The 15494-nt window shown below is 44.4% G+C and overlaps 1 long non-coding RNA gene across 2 annotated transcripts; it reads left to right on the top strand.

Annotated features, from left to right (window-relative positions):
* The first annotated feature begins 5 nt into the window (after positions 1-5).
* LOC112551853 lies at positions 6-13325 on the top strand. 2 transcript variants are annotated; one of them, XR_003096169.1, is made up of 3 exons: positions 6-112; positions 1635-1976; positions 12281-13325. It is a non-coding gene; the product is annotated as an uncharacterized LOC112551853 (long non-coding RNA). The 2 variants fall into 2 exon arrangements; XR_003096170.1 differs by lacking the exon at positions 12281-13325 and adding an exon at positions 4645-5229.
* Positions 13326-15494: the final 2169 nt, after the last annotated feature.

Below are 15494 nucleotides of genomic sequence, written 5' to 3'. Positions count from 1 at the left end.
GGCCCCGCCTCCCCCCGGCGCGCGGGGCGGGGCGGCCTTGGTGCTCGCGCGGCCGATGCACGTACAATTCAGGGGCAGGCTGTGTGCGGCCTGTTTGACTCTGGGGCAGACGGTAAGGGGGACCTGCCTCATTGAGCGCCTGCCCCTAGACTCAGAGAGAAGCAGGGCTGGAGCATCCCACGCAGTGTCCTGCCTCACTCGTGGTCCCCACTCGCTGTGCTCCAGCTACTGAGCGTCTGGGGGTGGGGACCTGTTTGCACGCAGCAGCAGTGGGCAGAGGGTCTGCCTGCGGAACCGGAGCACCCATCTCCCGAGTTCCCCTTCCTTTACCGCCCTTTTAACTTTTGGGGCACTAATACATGTACTCTGAGGGGGGGGGAAGCGCTTTAATTAGAGCAGCTCCAACGGTGCTGTATAGACATGCTCAGGGATGAGGGCAGCGCTTTAATTAGAGCGACTTGAAGAGCCACTCTAATTAAAGTGCCGGAAGCATCATGTGTGTGTGTCCCCCCATGCTTCAAAATGGCAGCAAGGGCGCTTGAACTAAAACTCGTTTGATGAGTTTTAGTTCAAGCCCCCCAGCTGCCATTTTGAAGCGTGGGGATAGTGATACGTGACACGTGGGAGGCTGCTGGAACGCAGTATTTACCACCCTCCAGTAGACTTGATTAATCAAGTCTGCTCCCATGTGCTGTAATTACAGCACATGGGAGCAGCCTCTGCACTCGTGTACAGGCACCCTTTATACTTAGACCAGTGATTTTTCAACCTTTTTTTTTCTTTGCGGACCTCTACAAAATTTGAATGGAGGTACAGACCGCTTTGAATTGTAAGCATGGGTGTTCACATACTTTTGATTGATCATAGTCATCTTTTGCAGGCCCTTTAGACATGGTCTACGGACCCACAGGGGTAATGGACCCACAGGGGTCCACAGACCACAGGTTGAAAACCGCTGGTTTAGAAAAACCACAGAAAGAAACAGAGCTGCAGCTCGCTCAGGCCTAAGGAAGTTTAAGAGCATCTGGACTCTGGATTGGGATCTAAGCTGCGCTCTGTTGAATGGTGCATGAGGGAGGAGAGCCTCTTTGCCCCTCTGATAGCTTGTAGCTGTGGCTTGCTCAGGCCAAGGAAAGCTTAAGTGTCTGGGCCCAGTGGATTGATCTCCAAGGCAGTGCTCCGTTGAATGCTGCGTGAGGGAGTAGATCCGCTTTGCCAGCTTGTGATTCATTTCAGAGTTCCCCTGCAGATCGGTCGTGCTGTATTGCATATGTGGGGTCATGGCACTGTGAACTGTTCCAAAAAACCTTGTGCTCTAACTTTGAATTGATGCCTGACACCCAGAAGTGAATACTTTGGAATGAGAAAGAAAAAGCTCCCTGAACTAGTATCCAAGAGTGCACAGTTCCCCTGGTCAAAAGCTGATTTGTAGTATTGCTAGCAATAAGCCAAACTTTTTGAAAATTATGTGCATTCATGTTACTTTTGAGAAGTGTTGATTTGTTCACTGGCTTGCTAATGGTATCTGTTGTAGGTAGGGTGGCCATTTGTTTGGTTTTATAGAGTACAGTCCACTTTTCTCATCCTCTGTCCTTTGTTCTCTACTGGCTGCCTTTATGTCCTCTGTTTTTCAGCACTCAGCAGCACTTCTCTCCACCTGCCACAGACAACGCTGTGGCTGCCTACAGGAGCTCCCTGCTCACCGCCGCCAGGCCCCTGCTGCTGACACCTGCGGGAGCTTGCCATGCGCCCCCCCGCCTCAGGTGGCTAGAGGGGGCACTGTCCTATATTCAGGGGCAATGTGTAGAGAGTACACGTGCAACCCCTGAGAGTGCTGGTGCACCCCCTGTCAGGCCACACTCCCTGTTTAGCCAGCAGGCAGGCAGGAGCACCAGTGCCCTCCCTGTGAGTGCCGGCCAGGGAGTGGGACCACCAGCAAAACCGGAAGTGACCGCAAGAATTCTGTGAGTTTTACGGTGAGTGAGATTTCCCACCCCCCCACCGGGTCAGCGGGATCAGCTGCCAGGGGACCTCTCTTGCTCCCCTGTGGTCACTGACTGGTGTCAGGAGGGTATGTGCCAGGGGAGGCACCAGACACCCATGCCTGTATTATTGATGAACCTTGATGGCCACCCTAGTTGTAGGGTGTTATCAAAATTGTCCAGGCAGCCAGGTTAAAAAACTTGTTTGCAGAAGTAGAACTCTAATATTTTATATCGCCTGGGTTTCCCCCCTCCCCATCCCCCAACTGTCCTCTTAACTTCTTATACTTGGCAGTTTGGTTCAGTTGCCTTAAAGTTGTACCCTACTTTATTTCCTTCAAATGTCTGTCAGTATTTATTGATTTATTTTTCTGACTCCTCATTAAATATGATTGAAACTGTTTACATTCATTTTAGTTGTTTTTGGGTGTCAGGTTTTATCTACTGAAAGATTTCCTTTCCCTCCTAAAGAGGCTTCCCCAGTGGTGTTTTGAAGTTATAGTAAGTCTTCATAGGAATTTAATGGAGGTGGGAATATTTGTCTGAAAGCCCTCACCTTGCTGGGAGGTGTTGATCCTCCTGGGAAAAGGTTTTGAGGTTACTGCTGAATGACCAACGCAGGTGGCTCCTATTCCTGTCTAGATATAGGGAAAGTATGAGTGGCTGTAGTGGCAAAGAGCTAGAATGTGGGAGGGAGGAGTCCTGCAGTGGAAATATTAGGAACAGCCGGAAGAGTGGGCTGTCGGACTTAGTTGCACTTGTTAATCTCTGTGTAATAAGCCAGACCCCAGAAAAGGGGTGAGTTTTGACAACATGTAGTGTGTGGACTGTGTTTGAAGCAGATTAGAAGCAAACCCTGCCTATAGGGAGATGGGGGATTGTAAATGTTCCCATTAGTTTTGCCAAATTTTCTACCAGGTTATTGTACAAAAATATTTTAGGAAACTTGTTCGTTTTTTAGACAGGAACCAAATAATGTCTTTTCCTTTTTCTCTAGATAGGCTTCTGTAGTAAAGCATTCCTTTCTACTGCCAGATCATTATTTATTTATTTATTTAATTATTTACTGTAGCCTTCTACCTACTTATTACAAATTACCTTCATTATTTAACTATTTTGCTTTGTCCTTTTTTTTTTCTTTTGGCTTTATCTCTATTTTTTCATATGTTTTTTACAGCAAGTAAATTTATTGTCGGATTATTTAAATTAAGAAGTCTTAGTGTACCTGGTGTTCTTTTGGGTAGGTTTTTGAACTGTTGTAATGGTGTAGACCCAGAGCAATTTCAGTCATTGTTAGGAATTTTTTATTGGATATATACCCTAATAGCCAAAATCAAAACCTGGCTCTCTTTTTCTGTCCAAATAATTCTATTTTACAGGTTTTGCTTTCACAATCAGTTTCATACTATTTTATGTGATTTTTATATTTTAATAGATCTATTTTATTTGTCTACAGAGAATTCTTAATGTATTTAAATCATTTTGACTTGGAAGTAGACAATGAAAAAGGCTCTTTGAAGAAATTAGGGTTGTTTTTTAAATAAATAAATAAGATCAGACAGAGTGAGGATATGTCCAGACATTCAGATGCCAAAACTGAAGGCAACAAAAGGCAGCCCTTAGCATAGAGATCATGTTCACTCCAACTTGGCCTCCTCTTTGTTGAAGCTAAACAGATTATACTGATGCATGTGTAGGTGGACTTGGCCCTACATGTTATTTTTGTCTTTACTACTTTGTCTTGTATCCCTTAGACTGCTTTGTCAGGATACTGTAATAGGTTATGTGGTTAGAAGCAAAGTAAGGTTGAAAAGGAGACAAGAGAGGAGGACCCAATCTAAAAATAGTAAAAGTGACAAGCCAAACTAGATATACTGGAAAGAAAGATGAGATGCTTTTGGCTTGTTCTGCTCTGTCTAGATTTTTTTCTCTTTTTCCTGGAAGTATTGTATTACCTGGCACATCCAGCCACTAAAAATTGCTGCTGATGCAATTCCAATTCCAAATTGATTAGGCCGTGGCAATTTCCATGTCTCTACCCCTTCAAGTTACAAAAAAGGCACCAACTACTTTAGTTGTTGCATGCTGCAACGTCTTTCGTTTTCTTTGAGGGAGAGATGCCATTGATAAGGACCTGCTCTCTTTCCTTCTAGTAGGAAAAGCTTTACTTTGCACCTCTTAAGATGAGGCCCAAAGAAATTGTGTTCCGTGTATCCTATGAATTGTAACAACACACAGCGCATTCATGGCCATATGTAGGAGGATCTCCATTAAGATACCCTGCCCTAAACTGATTTCTGCTAGAGGATCACTGTTAGAAATCTAAGGGAGAAACAAACAGAATGTGCCCCCCCCCCCCCAATGTCTCATATCTCCTCCTTTATATACAGTGTTTCATGTGGTGTTAGCCATAGCATCAGCAGACCACTTATGTCCCTGATACAGATGGAGCTGTAATTCTTTGAAGTCTGTAGTATGATTTCACAAATTCAGCATTCAGACAGGGGCTTGGATTACTGGTAAAACATATTTTCAAGTTTATTCCTCTCAGATTGGAACTTGGATGTTGACAGAGGAAAAAAATAGCTTCTGGTTTTTGCTGTAATGTTGCTTCTTCAGCTGGCTTTCCAGTCTAAACACCAATCTTTCTCTATGCAATCAGGTATGGAGCTGAGCCTTCTTATGGCCTCTTCCCAAGGACTTGACCTGTTACCTGACAGTGATGAAATGAAACTCTGGGCAGATTCACAAACACTGAATTTCAGCTCCATAAATGTTGTTGAGATCTGAAGAATGATGTAGCAGTAGCTCACTTGCTGGGTGATTCTGATTGTACTGTATCCTGATTCATATCAGTCTCTGACAAGTTGGGTGTTAAAAGCACTGGGCTTATGCTAGGCATCCACCAAAGAAAACCCTGTATTGTGTACCTCAAAAGATATCATCAAAATACATTTATCCTCTTGTTGAAACAGTGGCTGCTAGTAAATGTATAGCAGCAATTCTCACTGCCCTGTTATCACCTTATGCATGCTATGTTAGTGGACACTGTGATCTCTTGCTCATCACATCTCATAGGGACAAAGCTATGAACACACACTGTAATGGTAACATTCCCACAAACACTGAGTCTCAAGGAAGTTAATACTGAGCAAATACTAATCTACCCTAAGGCTAGGTACACACATTACACTTTTACTGGTACAAGTGATCAGAAACCAGTCTACAGTCATAACAGAATAAAAGTTTGGCACACACAGACTGGCTTAAAAATGGTGGAACCTGGTCTAAGATTTACTCTCCTCCCTGCAAACAAAAGGTGAATGTATGTTCTGTTCACTACCGATCTAAATGCCTCTTACAGAAAACAGTGTAACTTACATAACACCTACACACGCTTGGGGTTGTGTGGGATAAAGTGTGTGCTTTTGATTGTTGTATATTGTGGGGAGGGTTTCCGGGGGGGGTTGGGGAGGGGACTGGAAGACGACCACCTCCCCTCTCCCTCATTGTGTCCAGACTATTATATTAAGATTCCTTAAAAGAACCCATAAAACCAGTTTAGTGAATCCGGCCAGAACCAGGAGCACTGACCACATTTGACAGAGTTCAAATGATGCTGTTTCTTGATTGGGACCCTGTGGTGATGTCAGAAAAGTTAAGGTTCTGCCCACCCAGACTGATCTCTCTTTCTTCTGGGGCTTCTGAGAGCTACATAGCTAAACTGGGAGCCAGGAAACCTGCTCCCCATGTGGGGTTCCCCCCCACCTCACTAGAGAGGCAAGCAAAGCTATGTCATGGGAAAGCCTCAAGTACAGGGAGAGAAAGTCTGTCTTAGAGTTTGAGATTCTGATTTCCCTCCCTCTTTCCCATTTCTTTTTCTTGAGTGGGGTAATACCATGGGTGTATTAATCCCTGGAGCAGACTGACCAGGAATGGGGTCCTGACTGTTACTGGGCCCCTGTATTTAGAGATCAGCATTGTGGTGTAGCTGAGAACAGATGTCCAGCTGCAGCCATAGGCCTGGGTCCTTTTTGATGTTTCACAGCTGTTAAATTTCAGTCTAGCTGTATGGCTGAACACCAGCCGTAAGTTTGGCTGGCACATTTGGGCCAGGGTAAACCCTGGCACAGTTTGAACCAGGATGAGACCTGGCACTACTTGTTGTCTATCCAGGCCTCAGTGCAGTATAGGCATGGCTGGCTTTCTGCTGCCCAGTTCAGGCCCAGTGAGATAGGCCTAGGCCTCCTTTTGTCACTTTTTGTAGTTTATGTCCCAACTAAGCAGTGTGGTTGTAGTTCAGGCCCAAGCCAAGAAAGGATCAACCTTTTCTTTGAGTCCTTTTACAGTTTGGTTCCCTGCAGGGCTGGGATTGGAACTAGAAATTTTGAGGTGCGGTATCTAAATATATACCATATATTTAGATTTCAAAATAGCCTTTGACTTGGTCTCCCATGATGTCCTCATGGTAAAATTGGGGAACTGTGGCCTTGACAACCTTACAGTCCAATGGCTGGGGAACTGGCTCCGTGGTCAGACCCAGATAGTGATAGTTGATGGAACGGAGTCAACATGGTGGATGGTGACCAGTGGCATTCCCCCAGAACTCAGTACTCAGACCAGTACTCTTTAATATTCATAAATGATCCAGATTTGGGTGTCAGAAGCAGACTGGCTAAGTTCACAGGTGACACCAAATTATGGGGAAGGGCGATCACTGTAGAGGATAGGCTGGCAATTCAGGCTGACCTGGACAGGCTCGCAAGGTGGGCAGATCAAAACCTGATGGCATTCAACACAGAGAAATGCAAGGTGCTCCACCTCGGGAGAGAAAACCCACGTCATACTTATGGGCTTGGCAGTGCTACACTCGCTAGCACCACGGCTGAAAGAGACTTGGGGGTCATAACTGACCACAAGATGAACATGAGCCACCAATGCAATGCTGCAGCCAGCAAAGCAAATAACACTCTGGTTTGCATCTCAAGCAAGACCCAAGAAATCATCCTTCCACTTTATTTGGCCTTGGTGAGACTGAAGCTGGAGTACTGCATCCAAATCTGGGCTCCACACTTTAGAAAGGATGTGGTGAATCTTGAGAGAGTCCAAAGAAGAGCCACGCACATGATTAGAGGTCAAGAGAACAGGCCTTATGAGGAGAGGCTGAGAGGCATAGGACTCTTCAGCCTGGAGAAGAGAAGGCTCTGGGGGGACTTGGTAGCCACCTATAAGTATATAAGGGGTGTGCATCGGGAACTGGGGGAATGCCTGTTCACCAGGGGACCCCAAGGGAAGACGAGGTCTAATGGTCACAAACTGCTGGAAGACCATCTTAGACTGGACATAAGGAAAATATTCTTTACTGTCCGAGTCCACAGAATCTGGAATAGACTCCCCCCCAGAAGTGGTGCAAGCACCTACTCTGGATACCTTTAAGAAACACTTGGATGCTTATCTTGCTGGGATAATCTGACCTCAGCTGACTTCCTGCCCTTTGGGCCGGGCGCTGGACCCAATGATCTCGTGAGATCCCTTCCAGTCTGAATGTCTATGAAATCTATGCTGACGAGAGTCGCAGTTAACCCCTCAAAGCCACCATGCAGAAGTGGAGGCTGGCACTCTACCATGTCTCCTGGAGCCCCTTACAATGCAGAAGGATCCATGTTCTCAAGCAGCTGCCCACAGTGCAGTGAACCCAAAAAGCAGCTTAGGACTTTCCGGTGTGGGCCCCTCTCTCCAGCCCATTGCTGAAGGGCAGGTATAGAGGTGCTGGCCCCCAGAACTACCCATTGGGGAGCCCCAAGTCCCAGACTCCCTGGGCATGGGTAAAGCCACCCCAAGGGGGTGCTACCTACAGACTTTGTTTTATAGTGTATAGTATTTTAAAAATATAGTTAGTGTTTTCTTTTGGCTTTTTTTGTTGTTCTTTGTAATAAATTTGTGTTTTGTGTTTACACTGTATGGGGGGTGGGGGTTTGTCTATATGGGATGCCCCAGCAAATATAGTGTTCCCAGATTTCTGGGTGGGGGCTTGAGCCACTGGTATAATTTATAAGGTACTTTGAAATGTGAACCCAGCCCTTTTTGCTGCTGACCAATGCCTGGCAGAAGGGTTACACTTAGATCCAGTCTGTCTTTGCCTTTCTGAATGTCGGTACCTAGCCTAATAGTCACATTATTACATTAGTTCTTATTCAGTTCCAGGCATCTTTGTAAGACTGCTATTGAGAAGCACTGTGCCCCACCTGTGCTCACCAGAAGGGCAAAGTAGATAGTTGCCTATAGACCTGAGTTTAATGACACAGAAATGGTACAATAAGAAAGTTACAACTTCCAGTGTTTGAAAGGGGGATCTGAATAAGTGAGTAGTAAGAATTAGTTCTTAGCACCCCTGCATCTGAGTACACAGTTCCAATGTGTTGCTCACTTTTTGAAGATGAATTGTGTGGCAAGGGGTCACATCTCTTGAGGCAGGGAAATATATATTAATTTAAAAGCTCTGTTCCCATCACTACTGAGTGAATGTGAATGTTACTATGCGACTCTTTGATTTCATGGCATGAAACTAGAGTACTTGCCAAGGGTGAAATTGGACTCTGGAGCCACTCTGGCAGAGAGAGTTGATGCATTTGACACACTGTGAACTGCTGTCTGGCCCTACTCATGCCCTTCATGTTCATTGAAAAGAAGTGTTTCTGCAGGTGTCCTGTACATGGCATATAACTCAATTGACTTCACTCTTGATCTACAACAGAAGGGAAATCAAACCTTTGCCTCTTTAGCTTTGTCAACATTAGAAAGCTTCTCTTCTAGAAGTAATGTGGGTGCTTTGCATGCCTAGCCAGGGCTGTGATATTTTCTACTGGAGTCCTTTGAAAGCCTGAAGATCATTTTTTACTTCTGTAATCTTATTCCATATTAATACATTATTTAGAGATGGGCCCAAATCATGAAAAATGTATTTGATTATTCTTCAATTTTTAGCAATTTGGATTGGGTCAGGATCTACACTCCATGGCTGGCCTGTATCTTGATATGATGGACTAAACAAAAAGTCTAGGTGAAAAGACCATAAGATGCTGACGGGAAAAATTCTGAGACCCAAATGTTGTATCTCAAGCTAATCCTGCTGTTCAGCTAGTATCCAACTTATTTTTATTGGGTGAGAGAACTGCAAAGGGACACTGTTTTTCTTTTCTTATTTCTAATAACAATAATAATCTTAGGACCCACTTTGTCCGTATGTGTTTACCGCTCATTTGCTTTTCTCTCCTAGCACTGCCCCATTCACCTACATCTCTCTCTCTCTCTCTCTCTACCCCTGCCCCCTTCCCTTGTTTTTATATTCTAATTTCTCCTTCCTTGTACTCCGCTTTCTGCATATCCTTTCACAGCATCTGATGAAGCGAGTTCATGAAAGCTTGTGCTCTATATGTATCTTATTTAGTCAGTCTATAAAGGTGCATATCTGTTCAGCCTTCCTGTAGTAAATGTTGATGTGAGGAGAATTATAGGACTTCTATAGACAAAAGTGCTTTGCTGGATCAGAGTCTAGGCCAGGGGTGGGCAATTATTTTGGGCAGAGGGCCGCTTACTGAGTTTCGGCAAGCCATTGAGGGTCACATGACAGGCAGCCCAGGGCAGATTAATATTAATTTTCTAAATTTTTTAGGCACCCCGCGGGCCGGATAGTATGGCCTGGCGAGCCACATCTTGCTCCTGGGCCACATTTTGCCCACCCCTGAACTCTAAGCCCATGACTAATCCCAAACTTAAAGTTAAGCATAAGCTTATTTCTTTGCTGTATCAGTGCCTTTATGAGAATTAGAATGTGACAGATGTGGATACATGTTATGAATTGACTTGATGAATACTATACGTGAAGTGAAGTTACTGACTGTGGTTATTAACCTTCCCTTTATAAATGTATTGATCTCATTTAAGAGGTGACAATGAAAGGGAAGCAGGAAAACATAGTAGATAAACAATCTTTTGGCAGTCACTGAAGGCAAGCACATACTTCCAGCTCCAGGATGAAGTAACACAGCTGAGAACCAACAGATCCAGAGGCTATAAGTAATGTAAAAGCCTCTTTTTCAAGAGTGGAAGAGAGAGCGACTATCAGAGGTTGCTTAGGGGTCAAGCTAACAGACACAGTCCATACCAATCTGACAGTGGGGTAAAAATATTTTTAATTGACCCTGAGTAGAGTGTCAGGACCCTCTAGCCAGGAATCTCCCAGTTTTAGTTGCAGCAGAAGTATTGGTACTCCCCAGTCAAACTTCCCAGCCTTGGTTGCAGCCAGCACCCAGTGCTACTGAGAGAGGCAAACAAACTAAACCAAAAAAAACAAACCCGGAAACAAACGGGGGAGAAAATATTCTTTTCCAACCCAGGCAGCAACCAGCAAAACCGAGAAGCCCAGGAAATTCCTATAATGCTTTCTATGAACATAGCATAGGAATAGCTACTTTTAGTTCATCCCTGACCAATACTTAACCAGCTTCTTCTTGATCACCTCCAAATTCCCCAGGCAGTGTTCTCCACTGCCTCACTGTTCTAACAGTGAAGACGTTTTCCTGGATATTAAGTCTACACCTAGCTTGATGCAACTTCAAGCCATTGTTGGCTTTGCTAGTTCAAGGGCTGCTTTTTTGCAAGTGCCTTAAAAAACTTCTTGAGCAACATTTGTATCAGTAAATCAAAGTGCTCTTCCTTTATAAGCTCATCGAATTTATATGATAGTTATTATTAGTTACTTTCTTCCCTTTTTACTTGAACAACATACTTTTATCAACTTCCATGGGCAGATCCAAGGTTTTGTAAAGAGAGATTTGGGAGTAGTGCAGAAGGAGTGGCTGCACTTTCATTCCCAACTCCTCCCCCTTCCCCTAAGGGTGGAGAGACCACACCATAGAATAGCAGCCAGGGGCTTTTAAAATCCCTGAATCAGGTAACAATCCTATCCCCTCCCCCAACGCTTGACACCCCAGCCCTGAGAGTAGTGTACTAGAGGTATGTATTTTGTAAAGCCCAGTCTATACAGTGCTGAGAATTTACTGCAAGATGTTAAGTGACCTCAACTCCTACTTGCAGGTCAAGCCCTTAATTATCCCAGTAGTTTGTTTTTTTTACCACTGCAGGATTTGATGCTGATGTGAGTGCCTGGCAGCAGACAGTATCTGCCAGCATAGCAATTTACTCAAAGGGTACTAGTCTACATTAACAAAACACTTCAACTGGTTTTGTAAAAGTGAGCGTTGTGATCAGGAGGTTCTGCTGTCTCTTTGTAATGTCTCTGGCAGAGAGTGAAAATGTCAGTTTTCTTGTTCCCTTGGCTTCATGTTTTCCTCTGTAAATGTGCATACTTATGCCCATTGGCTTTTGCTGCTGCTTCTAATACATCACATGGACTGGCTGTCTTTCCATTACTTCTTGAGTAGGGTTGGAGTGTTGTTGAAACAGGCAAAAGTGAAGTAGGGGGATAACCAGAGAAATCACTTGATACTTAGCAGTTATGTAGTCTTCAAACTGTAAAATAGGTAGAATATTCACCCCAGTAGTGGCTGAATTTCAGTGACTCAGTGAACAGAGTTTAATCAACTGATTTGTTTATTATTTATAAGGTTTAATCAATGAATGTGTATAAGTGCTTGGATGAAAGTCTCTATATAAGTGAAGTCAATGGGGTTTTGTGTGAAGAAAAGCCATGTAAGAGCTTTGGAAAAATGAATACAATCCACTAGTTCTCAGTAGGTGCATCTGCACATGCTATCCGCATGCAGCAATAAACTCTGGTGCATATTGGACCACAGTTTATTGCTCCTGGGTACCACGTTTACATGTGTGCCTGGGACCACAGCACACTGAGCCAGATCAAAGCAGCCCTGGCTGGCAGGGGGCCCTGTGGGTCAGCCTGCCAGCCTGGGGCTACTCCAACCCGTCTCAATGTGTTATGGAGGGCCTGGCTGGTGCATGAGGGTGCTCCAGTGCAGGTGTAGCTGCTATGCAGCCCCCGCACTGAAACATCCTTGTGCCCCAGCCAGCTATGTCAGTGTCTACACATGAGCTGCTGTGGAGCAAAAAACTCCATAGCAGAGTATCACTTGTATTTACAAATACTACCCTGCTGCAAAGTTAATTAGTATCCTGTGGCCTAATAGGGCTACACATGAAGACATGAGATGTTTACTGCAGAGCTAATTAGGCAACTCGGCAATAAACATCTGGTGTAGCCATGTCCCCTGACTCCTCTCCATGATTCTTTAAGTAAAAACATACCTTTAATTTTTTTTCAGAAGGAAGTCTTTTATCCTGGAATCACACAGACCTACAAACCCGCTCTAAGTAGCTGTGAAGTACGCAAAATAAAATATGCTAACACTTTTTCCAGGACAAAGCTGTGTAGTCCTGGTTCATTCGAGTTAATTACCAGAGGAGCTATTAACAACTCTGTGTAAAGGGCTGTGCTGCTACTCTTTTGTTCCTGGTTTTGAGTCTGATCAATCAGAACAGCCTCAAATGAGATGTCTGTTTTATACCCTATTGTCCCCAAACCCTATATCCCCCTCCCCTGCTCTCTCTTCTATCTGCTGACTAAGGTGTATACCTGGAAATGGGTTGTAGCCTCTAATATCCATATCAGTTCTCAGAGGAGCTAGTCAACCGACATTACTCAGGGAATCCCCCAAATTGGATTTAAAATATTTGTTATGGGAGCATTACATGGCATCCAGTTACATAACCAGAGTGGAGATGAGAGAGGAAGCACTGCAATGAGAAGAAGCAGATAAAATTAAACTTTGAATATGAAGTAAAATTTCATGCATTGCAGGCCAACTTGTTCGGCAGGCTTGCCACAAATTAGCTCTGTAGCCTCCTCAAGTGACCATGTATTCCCCTTCCCCTGCCTGATCTGCTGCTCTGCTTTCTCCTTCCTACCTTGTCTGCTGCCCTTCCTGTCCCCTCTCAGATCTATCCCATGCCACACACAGAGGTTGCCCATGCCACTTGTGACACATGTGCTGTAGGTTGGCCACCCCGATTTAGTTAATCCAGTTTTCTATCGGCAGATACGATGGAGCTCTTTTGTTTAAGCATCCATGTATCATGACCAGATAGTTGTCAATACAAATCCTCCTCTGGACAAATATTAAATGGGTCTTTGTATTTGACCTAAGGCTAAAAGGAAACTGATAATCTAGATACAATTTAGCACTTAATTTCTGCAGGATTGTGTCTGTGGACCTGTTCAGCTTTAAACACTTAAGCAGATGATCTGTAGGGGTGTGCAAAGCGGGCACTATTAGATTTGGATTTGGGCCAAATCCAGGACAGTGATTCAATTCATTGATTAGATTCCACCAAATCCAAATCTGAAGATTTGATGCTGATTTGGAGAATCAGCGATTCAGACAGACATCTTTAAATGTTTTTTCTACATACCTCAAGGTTCCAGTGTGGCTTGTGTGGTGGGGGGGGGGGGGGGGGCCCCGGGGTTGTGGGGGGGGGGGGGGGGGCCTCCATGTGCTTAGTGGCGAACCCAGAAGTGGACCAGAAATACTTCTGATCCACTTCTGAGTCCACCGGGTAGCGCACAGGGGGACCCTTGGCACCCTCTGGCTCAGCGATTGGCCACAGAAAGACCTTGGGTGCCCCCCCGGACCCAGGCACCAGTTGCTGAGCCAGGGAAGTGTGAGGAGCCCTGCTACCGCATGCTCCCCAGTGGACCCAGAAGTGGCCCGGAAGTGCTTCTGGTCCACTTCTGGGTCTGCTGCCGGGCATGCTGGGGGACCCACCTCCCCGTGCTCCTGTGGGATGCTCCATGCACGTCTGTGGGATGCTCCATGCACCCCAGCATCGCAGCATTCATGAGCCCCCTGCTACCTAGAGGTATGTAGAGAAAACATTTAAAGCTGTGTCTATGTCCGAATCGCCAAATCTTTCCAAATCAATTCAGAGGGTTCCAATTCGATTTGGAGAGATTAAAGGGTCCTTTGATTCGATTCAGATTTGGAGATTCAGCCACCGAATCAGGTTGAATCTCCACCGAATCGAATCAGAGACCAAAACTTCACACAGTCCTAATGATCTGTTCAGACTATCAGAAGCACCATACAGTACAGTGGCAGATTTATTTTAATCTGAATTGCTTTTCCCCTTGAATAATCACTTAAAAGAAAATGAAAATATATGCTAATTAAGCACTAGGGGGCAATGTTTCATATAGTTATTGCTTGCTGTGGATTAATACTTGTAGTTAACCCTGAGTTTCCTGACACTGACACACTTTAATATTGGTATCGAACAATTTATTTCTCTGGCTGCTCTACTTCATCCAAGAGCAAGAAGTAGCAGTTCTTTATAAGACATTTGTCTTCCAAAAATGCTTTCAGTTCCTAACACAAAACTGATGATTACTAGGGTATTTAGGCTTTAGAATTTTCGTATAACAAAACATCTACCTTCTTTCTGCTGGTGATGCTAAACTCCAAGGTTTCGTTTCTTGTTTGCAAATTCCCAGGCTTATTTATTCCAACAGTCAATGATTTTTTTTTTTTAAAACAACCTTCGTCTCTTTACTACATATATACAAGCCAAGATGAATAGCTTTTCACTGTCTAGACTTACTGGACCAGACATAGGGCCCACTCCTACAGTGCATAGTACCCTCAATTCTAATTGGAATCAATGGGAGTTGAAGATGCTTTATGTGCCTCACCAAATTGGTTCCTTAGGACTGAAGCCAGCATGCATAAATGGACAGAATCTCACTCCCAATGGGCATTTATACACATGCTCGAGGAGTGGGGGAGGGGTGATTTAATTAGAGCGGCTCTAATTAAAGCACCCAGAGCATCTCATGTATTAGCATCCCCACACTTAAAAATGGTGGCAGGGTTGCTTTAATTAAGCTTTTTCAATGAGTTTTACTTAAAGTGCCCCTACTGCCATTTTTCAGCTCGGGAATGCTTATACATGAGTCTGCTGGAGCACAGTAATTACCAACCTCCAGCAGATTTGATTAATCAAGCCTGCTCCGATGCACTGTAATTACAGTGCATCAGAGCAGCCCCACTGCTTGTGCCCCAATGCCTTTTCTCCTTTACTGGGGATGAATTAGATCCTTATCCTAGGAAAAAAATATTTTCATTTTGGAAATATCACTTTGTAGCAGAAAGCCCCCTTTTCCTCTTGCCTGCAGTTGCTCTCCCCTCCTTGGATATGTTTTTCCTCTTCTACCTTTTCTTCCTTCCTCTTTCTTGTACTTTAAGATAAGGAATTGTGTTTTAAAATTTGTATGTGTGCATTTTATATCTCCCCTTGTATTTTGGTATTTTTATCTATTTGTGTGCCATGGCATTTGTAGCTTATATTTTATGCTCCTCACCTTTCAACTATAAATGTGTTTAGTAACAATGTTAACAAGGGCAGGAGTCAAACTGCCGCTTCCCTGTATCAGGCGGGCCCCTGAAAGAGCGAGTGAATCAGTGATTGAATGTGTAACACAGT

The sequence above is a fragment of the Alligator sinensis genome, unplaced genomic scaffold (assembly GCF_000455745.1).
Source record: "Alligator sinensis unplaced genomic scaffold, ASM45574v1 scaffold1463_1, whole genome shotgun sequence".
Classification (NCBI taxonomy): Eukaryota; Metazoa; Chordata; order Crocodylia; family Alligatoridae; genus Alligator; species Alligator sinensis.
Note: the sequence above shows the minus strand (reverse complement) of the source record. Positions and strands in the feature narration are given on the sequence as shown.